The sequence below is a fragment of the Stegostoma tigrinum genome, chromosome 5 (assembly GCF_030684315.1).
Source record: "Stegostoma tigrinum isolate sSteTig4 chromosome 5, sSteTig4.hap1, whole genome shotgun sequence".
Lineage (NCBI taxonomy): Eukaryota > Metazoa > Chordata > Chondrichthyes > Orectolobiformes > Stegostomatidae > Stegostoma > Stegostoma tigrinum.
This window is the reverse complement of record NC_081358.1, coordinates 77526466-77535277: the sequence shown is the minus strand read 5'-3', so window position 1 is coordinate 77535277 and position 8812 is coordinate 77526466. Positions and strand designations below refer to the sequence as shown.

Here is an 8812-nt window from a genome sequence, read left to right as displayed (position 1 = left end):
AAGATAGAGTGAGATTGACCTGATGTCAAGATGGGCCTTGCTGGACTTAACAACCAATTTTGCCACAAATCTTGCCATAGTTCAAGTCACTCAGATCCCTATAAAATTTTGGCTGTAATTCTACTTGCCCTCGAACTGAGCTTAAATATGAATAAGATTTCCATTGACATAAAATGCTTCTTCCAAAACCAATTGATTGGGTCACCAATTTCACCTAATCTATCCACCCTATCTATGACTCTCACAATTTTGTAGACCTCTATCAGGTCACCCCTTACCCACCATCTTTTCAGTGAAAACAATCTGAGTTTATCCAAACTCTCCTCATAACTAAAATCCTCCGGACCAGGTAACCTTCTCTGCACCCTCTCGAAAGCATCCATGTCCTGATAGTATGGTGACCAGAACTGCATGCAATATTCCAAATGTCCAAATTAATGCCTAATTAAAGTTTTGTACAGCTGAAACATAACTTGCCAAGTTTTATATTCAATACCTGGCTGATGAAGGCATATGTGCTGTATACTTCCTTGACCACTTTATCCACCTGTGTTGTCAACTTTCAGGGATCTGTGGGCCTCTACCCAGATCCCTCTGTAGGTTAATGCTGCTAAGGGTTCTGCATTCTTGTATTATTTGCACCTAAACTTGATCTTCCAAAATATATCATCTCACATTTATCCAGATTAAACTCCATCTGCCACTTCTCTGCCCAAACCTGCAATCTGTCTACATGCTGCTGTGTTCTTTGACAATCCTCCTCACCATCCCCAATTCCACCAATTTTTGTGTCATCCACAAACTTATTAATCAGACCACCTACATTTTCTGCAGATCAATATAAATATGGTCCCAGCACTGATCCCTGTGGAACATCATTAGTAACTGATCACCATTCTGAAAAGCACCCTTCCATCGTAATTCTCTGTCTTCTATGGCCAAGCCTGTTTTGTATTCATTTACCCAGCTCTCGCCAGATCCCATGAGACTCTACCTTCTGTACCAACCCTGCCATAATGCACCTTATCAAATGCTTTATTGAAGTCCATATAGATAACATCCATTGTCCCTCCTTCATCAAGCATTCTTGTCACCTCCTCAAAAAAAACTCAACCAAGTTAGTGAAACATCACCTTCCCCACACAAACCCATGCTGCCTATCAATAATGAGTCCATTTGCTTCCAAACATGAATAAATGCTCTCTCTCAGTATCTCCTCCAATAGATTCCCCACAACTGGTGTTAGGCTCACTGGCCTGTAATTACCTGGATTATCTCTGTTTCCCTTCTTAAACAAAGGAACAACATTGCCCATTCTCCAGTTCTCTGAAACCCCGCTGAGGCCAAAGAGGATGCAAAGATATCTGTTAAGACCCCAACTGTTTCCTCCCTTGCCTCCCACAGTATCCTCGAATAGATCCTGTCTGGACCTAGGGATTTGCCTATCTTAATGTATTCCAAGGCACCCAGCATTTCCTCCTTCATTATGTTGACCTTCCCAAGGATATTCACACACCTTTCCCTCATCTCAACATCTGTCACATCCCAGTCTTTGGTGAACCAAATTAAAGTATTCCACTAATGATCTCACCCATTTCCTCTGACTCTACACATAACCTCCCCACCTTTATTCTTGAGTCGGCCTATTTTTTTCCCTAGCTACCCTCTTGCTCCTAATGTATGTGTAAAATATCCTGGGATACCCTGCTTACCAAGGACAATTCTTAACTCCCTGTTTGAATTCCTTCCTACTTTCTCTATATTCCTCAAGGACTGATTCTTACTATCTGTTACCTGGCCTACTGACTGTATTGGATTCCCAGACATTCTTTAGGACATTTATATCTTATAAATTGTTAAATTATGCAACTCTCTTGTGATAAGATTTATCTTCTCCTCTTAGGGTTAATTTGTGTTGCTTCCGGACTTGTGCTTCACTCACCACCTGAATGGTTTTCTCCAAGGTCCAATCTTCTTTTTACTTAATGGCTCTGAAAGAATCATCTGTAATTTCAACATCAATTATGTTTGTTACAAATTCTGATTTCAAAGCTTCATATCACATTTTTATACTAATCTGTTGCAATCATTCATGAAGTTATCCATGGTTTCTCACGAATGTTGAATTCTCCTCTATTTTCTCTCTTTCAAGACTATTATTTGTCATCATTTTAAAATAATTGACAAAAGCTTGTAGATGATCATCAAAGGTAAGCATGTTTTCTTTTATACCTTGGTTGGCTATAAAATCATCTCCAAAGTCCCAAACAAATACAAAATTGTGTTTATTTTTTCAGCTTGTTATTTAATGTCTAGTTTGGAACAGATTCTGTATTTTAAGAACTGTTTTCACTAGGATATCCAATTTGTTTTACATTGGTCCAACTCTGAAATTAAATCTTTCTGGCAATATAATTTCTTTTACTAGTTTTCTGAACATAATTATTTATTCTTCTTATGTTAAAGCTTTTCAATTCTGCACTGCCTCATTGCTGCTTTCAGGTCATTGTTATGTTGCATGATGAAAAGCCTTAAAAGCAATGCCCCTTTATTTGCTTTGCCTGAAACTTAGATCAACTGCAGATGAATGCTATTTTATTTTGCTAGACTTAAAAGTTTTTAGCTGTGCATTCTGGTTACCTTTATTGATTTACTTTGCCTTCTGCTGAGATACTGTTGCGAAGTTAGGTAGAGTATTTGTGGATTGGGAAGCAGATCGTTAGAATTTGATGCTTGTAAAATATTGGCATTTATGAAACGTTATGGGGGAAAGCATTGTGTGGCCTGTTTAAAAGATTGTGCTTTTGCTATGCTTAGAGATCTAAACAAAGTGTCTGTGAGCAGCTTGAAAGTACATACAAAATACCCAAATTGAAATATTTGTATCAAAAGACTATATAGCTGGAATTTAGCCTATTGATTTGAGCCAGGCACTTGGATACCAAAAACCAATCAAATTTAAGTCTGACAGTTTTGAAAACATAGGGCCAAGCCTAGTGTAAGAAATCGATAGTCAAGGGTATAAAGGATTGGATAAAGACATGCGAGTGAACTGCCATCTGCCAGAATTAACAGCTCTCTGTTCTCGTGAGAATCACAGGCTCTGAGTTTTCTCTAAGTTTTAGAGAAAGCACCATCTAAATCAAAGGTACCTACGGCACAACTAGTTAATTCTCCTGACAGAAGAATCGACAGAGAAGTCATTTCTGACAGAATATTCGACACAGAAGGCACATAATCTAACTGTAATTTCAAAAGACTAAATGATATTTTTTATTTTCATTTTGTATAAGTTGGAACTTATATTTATTTGAGCTGCATACCATTAGGGGATAATTATTTATTTGGGAATAATTAATAGTTGGAAAGGGGTTTATTTGGTTTGTTAATAGATTAGTTAATTTGTTCACTGTTAGAGTTAGATAAATAAACTGTTATTTGCTAATTTTAAAGTGAATGTCAGAGAGTTCTTTTAGTTAACCACTAAAAGCTGTTGAAAGGCAGGTTAAACCACTTTTCACACTCCTTTTTACCAGATTATAGGGCAAGGTGCTGCTCTTTGGGTGTTTCGGTTTTAGTTCTTGGAGAGGGGTCAACCTCTGTTTTATGACAATACTTTTTGCTGTGCAAATATAGCTTGGTGCCATGCCGAATCAACCATCTTGGCTGCAGAGCCCAATGCTCAAAAGGGTACAGATGTTCCTGCTGCAGTACAACAATCTACCTTTTGACATGCTGGTGTGAGGGAGTGTCAACCATTCCTTGGAGCAGAATCTGCTGTCCTGTCTCAGGGTGTTAACACTATTATTCCCACCACAGCTCCTCTGCCAAAGCTTTTGCTATTGCCTTGCATTAAGATCAGCTCAGGTTATAGCTACCCATGCCAATTTGGAGCAATTCAGAGAGGGTTACATAAGGTTCAGAATTACTACGGATAGTCATGTAAGGCCATTTGCAGATTTCTTCAATAAATTCAACAGGCTTCCATCACCAAGCTGCAGTTGCAGGGGGTCTGTTATAATATGTGTTCTGGCAACACAAATTGGTTATAGTGTGACTTATGAATCGGGGAACTCTATTTCTAAACTGCAAACTTATGTTGGCTATAACACGATTCCATTGATTCCTGAAGGTGCTGGTGATGAAGTTGACAACCTACAGCCACCGCATTAACAACAGAGTAGCCTCAAGACCTCCTCCCTCATCAAGTCATCTTCACATTTTTTTTGAGATAAGGTGCTAAATTTACTTTTCTCTCATTATTAGAAATGAATTAAACATTTATTCAAACAGTGCTATTCTTTGTGTTAGGCTTTTGTTTGATTTCTGAGAAATCTGTGGTCTGCCCTTAACTCTGCTTTTCCCATAGGTCCTGTTATTTCCCATAACATGGTGTTGTGCAGGAATGCAACTACTGCATTATAGCAGAAATCCCTGTACTGGTGTAGCACTGCATAGAAGCATTAGCATAGGCGAAAGCATTTGCATTACTGCCGTTAAGAAAATACACAAGTAGGATCGGTTCCACTTAAATGTGTTACTGTTGGATAAAGTTGTTTTACAATGACATTGTGATGAAATCCTTTTTTGTATTCATTTTGTACTTTGCAAATCAGTAATGTATGAAAACCGGCAAGTTCAGAAGACAAAGGTTTCCAAGTGGTTGCTTCAATTAATTATTCCAAATTCCTACATTCAATGCTGCTTAACACTAAAAGCAGGGCTTGTTGAAAGATTTTCAAAAGGTCATTCAGTTCAAGTCTTACAGAACAGTCCAATGTTAGGCAGCTGGACAGGGACATTCACAGTAGAAGATTGCTACTTTTGTGTTGTTAGTCAATTCGGTGGTTGGTGCAGGGAGACTCCATTCCACTAATGCAGCAGATTTTGAACTGTTAGGATGCAAGAGAAGTCTGGGGACCCAGGAGGTGCAGCAAATTATTGGAGTTGGACAATTAATATTTTGGTGCAGCTGAGAACGAGAGTAAAGAAAGCCAATAAGCATTATTTAATTTGTGGAGCTGAGTGAGATTAGAGCTTGGAGACATGCACTATGAGCTTGATGAAAGGAACTGTACTGGAAGGAAAAGAAAGAGAAGACACAGTGGATCAGTGGTTAGCATTGCGCCTCACAGGGCCAGGGACCTGGGTTTGATTCCAGCCTTGGATGTCTGTGTGGAGTTTGCACGTTCTCCCTGTGTCTGCAACAGTTTCCATTGGGTGCCCTGGGGTTTCCTTCCATACTGCAAAGATGTTAGTTGGATTGGCCATGCTACATTGCCTCGTAGTGTCCGGGGGTTAACCATTGTAGGTGTGGGATTATGGGGATAGGATTTTGGTCTGGGTGGGAAGCACTTTGGAGGACTGCTGAAGACTCAATGGGCCAAATAGCCTGTTTCTGTGCTGTAGGGATTCTATGATTCTAAGACTTTCTGAGGGACATATGTAGCACAGTTGACATATGACTGTAAATAAATTATCATCCGTGCGTGCAACTATCTATTGAGTCACATCTACACCATTGAAGATATACAGCCTAGCCATCCACAGTATTAGACAATGTTTGATAGTGCAATTGGTGCAGTGAGCAAATCCTGCATCCTGTGCAGACTATCGATTAAATTGCAACTGATTTTTACTTTGGCAACCAGGGTCAATTTTTCCGGGTAGCAAAACATTATTAGTGCATGACAGCTAGTGGTGGTATTGATTCATAATGTTACATGATATGGTCAAGCATACTGTAGGCAAGGATTGTACACAATACGTAATGCCTACGGTTCAGATAGCATGACACGGGGTCCCCAATTTACAAATGATCGATTTATGAATTCGATGCCAAATAGGATTTGTTTTAAAAACTAACGTTTCTGGCATTTGCGAACAGCTATTTTATACTGTCTGGCATTCTATTCTGACTTGCGCACAAATCAACTTGCAAACTGACTTAAGAACAGAACTTATTCGCAAGCCGAAAACTACCTGTAGTGCTTTCAGATGTATCTCATCTTTAGTGTATAGATATTTATGTATTACTGTTTTGTTTGAACGAGCTCACATCGCTTGAAATTGAAATACACCTTCCTCGAAGGGGGAGAAAAAACATCTCCATTGCAAACTTGTTATTTATAGCATGATATAAGGAAATAGCATTCGATCCTCAACCAAATCAAGTAGTCCTCTGTCCCACAACTCAAAACAAAGTGCTGCTTATAGTTGATGATCGGTTTCCTCCCTCCTTCGTTACTCATTTCCGTTTAATACTGTATTTTCTCCCCCCTTTACATTTTGAGTTGTTCCCCCATCAATTGTAATCCTCTCTGAATCCCAGTATTCTGTCTGCAATTCGGAAAATTACAGTTGTCCAGTATCTCTCCTGCAACAATACTGCTGATAACTGTGCATTTTTGATATTCAATGGATATACCTCCAGGTCAGACCATGCTCCACCTGCCTGGGTGACTTAGCTGGACAGCCAGAAGACAGTTAACAGTTATTTCTGCAGCGCCTAACTGTCATTCTGTGTTCCGGTGATCCCCAAACTAATTGCACTGGATACATTGTGCTAATGATGACACATTTCCTTGGCTGTAGTGGTATGGACCACCTGATCACTTTGAACAGTGGACAGATAGTACCCAAATCCATGGACTGATATTGAAGGCTGTCATTGAATTACAGTATGAGGCCCCCTGCCTGGAGGCTTGGACTTAACTGAGGATTACTCTTATCCTTTAAATTAAAGTCATTTGCTTTCTCTTAATTCATTCAAGAGACTTTGGCCAGCATTTATTGTCCTAATGGCCCGGAGGGCATTTTAAGAGTCACACGTGGGTCTGGCGATTACAACAGGTTTCCTTCCCTAAAAGTACATCAATGAACCAGGTGGGTTTTCCCCCAGCAATCAACATGTCATCATTAGACTCTTAATTCCAGATTTTTACTGAATACAAATCCCACCATCGGCCATGGTGAGATTCAAACCCGAGTCCCCAGGCTATTACTTAGATTGCTGGATTAATAGTCTGGTGTAATATCACTAGGCCATTACCTCCCCTAAGGCTTAAAGAGAATTTCCTGTTTTTGGTTGGCACGTGATGCAGGTGTAACTCTGATGTAGCTATACAGCAACTTCTTAACTGGTGACTGTTGATGACCAGAACAAGATACCTTGATTTTCATCTGCTCTAAGGAATGAGTCTGGACAGAACTTCTGTGAGGCAGTAAGTGTGGCTGAGGGGACAAAGCACAATAAGGCGAGGCAAGGTAGCAGTGCTGTGAGCATTCAAACAGATACAAAATGAGTAAGTGTTAAGAGAACAGTTAGTAGTCTTCCAATGTAGCTTGATCGAATCCATTAGCTGGGTTTCTGTTCCTGGGTGCAAAATATTCTTGCAGCAGCATTCCAATGAGGGGTGCCAGTGTGCTCCAAGGTGCAGCATTGATGTACAAAGATATACTGTAAATGGATCAGAGATGTGCCATGCTCATAAGGTGAGGCTCATATGTGTGGATGCCAATGCTGATGGACACAGTGTGTGTATTGTTACTTTCTGTGGAGTGTGCCCTGAAATGTTGGTGCCAAGTGTCCATCTGGAAATCTAGGGGAGCAAACAGGTAATTGGAGTCGCCAGGTACCTACTCAGACTTTCATATTGGGCATTCTTGGCTTTCAGTTTCTATCTGGATAGTGGGACAATGACATGCTGCATACTAATTTGGTGAGCTTTATTAATAACAAGCAAACTTTAATGAGCAAACTTACAAGCTAGGAGGCTTCTTGCAGGTAATGCATGAGAATCTTCTTTTGTAATTCAATATTTGGTTGGAAACTGGGACTTTTTGGACTTGACATTGAGAAAAGCCTTGCTGCACATCTCTCATGATTTTGCCAAGTTTTTCACCATGCCAAAGTCATTCAGAGGCTGGAAAGATTCCACCCAGTGTGACTGTTACCCATATTTACTCAGGTTTATTTTCATTGGATGTAAGCATATATGTTTATATGTATGTGTGTGTCTTTACACTCTTCGTTACATATTTGGAATCTCAAACTTTGTCTACTTTAAACAAAAATGCTGCTGTTGCCTAGCCGGATCATAACATAAAATTGGCACCTGGTTTGGGATCATAACATATTATTTCAGGATTACGGCCAAGAGGATGTCAGATAGTGCCTGGCAGATAAATTGAAAAGAGGGGAATTGAGGAGCATCTGTGCATTAATGACAGTGAGACTATTGAATATGCAGCAGAACACTCTAAAGTTGGGGGCGCAATTCAGTGAGAGGTGGAGAGATCTTTAGCTAAGTGGTCCATATAGTGGAACTGTCACTTCAGGATGTGGGGTATTTGTCCAATGGCATTCATAATGTTTCCCTGGCTTTCATTGTAGGAATCCGGCCTATTTGTGATAATGTTTCAGAACACGGTCATGAGCCAGGTATAGATAAGGTATTCCATTCCACCTACTAACCTGCCTCTGGCTCCTTGTGTTTTACCAAATGTGGATGTAGTTCATATGTTTGTACAGTCCTATGAATAGGAGTGGGCCATTCAGCCCCACCAGTTCCACCATTTAGTCGGATCACAGACGATCTGATTAGTCCATATTCCTGCCCATCCCTGATAATCTTTTAACTGTTTGCTTATGTAGAATCCATCCACCTCTGCTTTAAAAATATTCAACGAGTCTGCTTGCACTACCTTTTGAGGAAGAGAGTTTCAAAAACTCACAACCCTCTGGATGAAAGAAAATCTCCTTTTCTCTGTCTTAAAGGGACAATCTCTTATTTTTAAGCACTAGTTCTAC

The 8812-nt window shown here is 39.9% G+C and overlaps 1 long non-coding RNA gene across 1 annotated transcript in view; it reads left to right on the top strand.

The window, feature by feature from the left end:
* Positions 1-3776: 3776 nt before the first annotated feature.
* The window catches only part of LOC125451441 (uncharacterized), a 30309-nt gene continuing 25273 nt past the window's right edge, over positions 3777-8812 (top strand). Inside the window, exon 1 of the long non-coding RNA XR_007247299.2 lies at positions 3777-4236. This is a non-coding gene — a long non-coding RNA (uncharacterized LOC125451441). The remainder of the gene's footprint in view (positions 4237-8812) is intronic.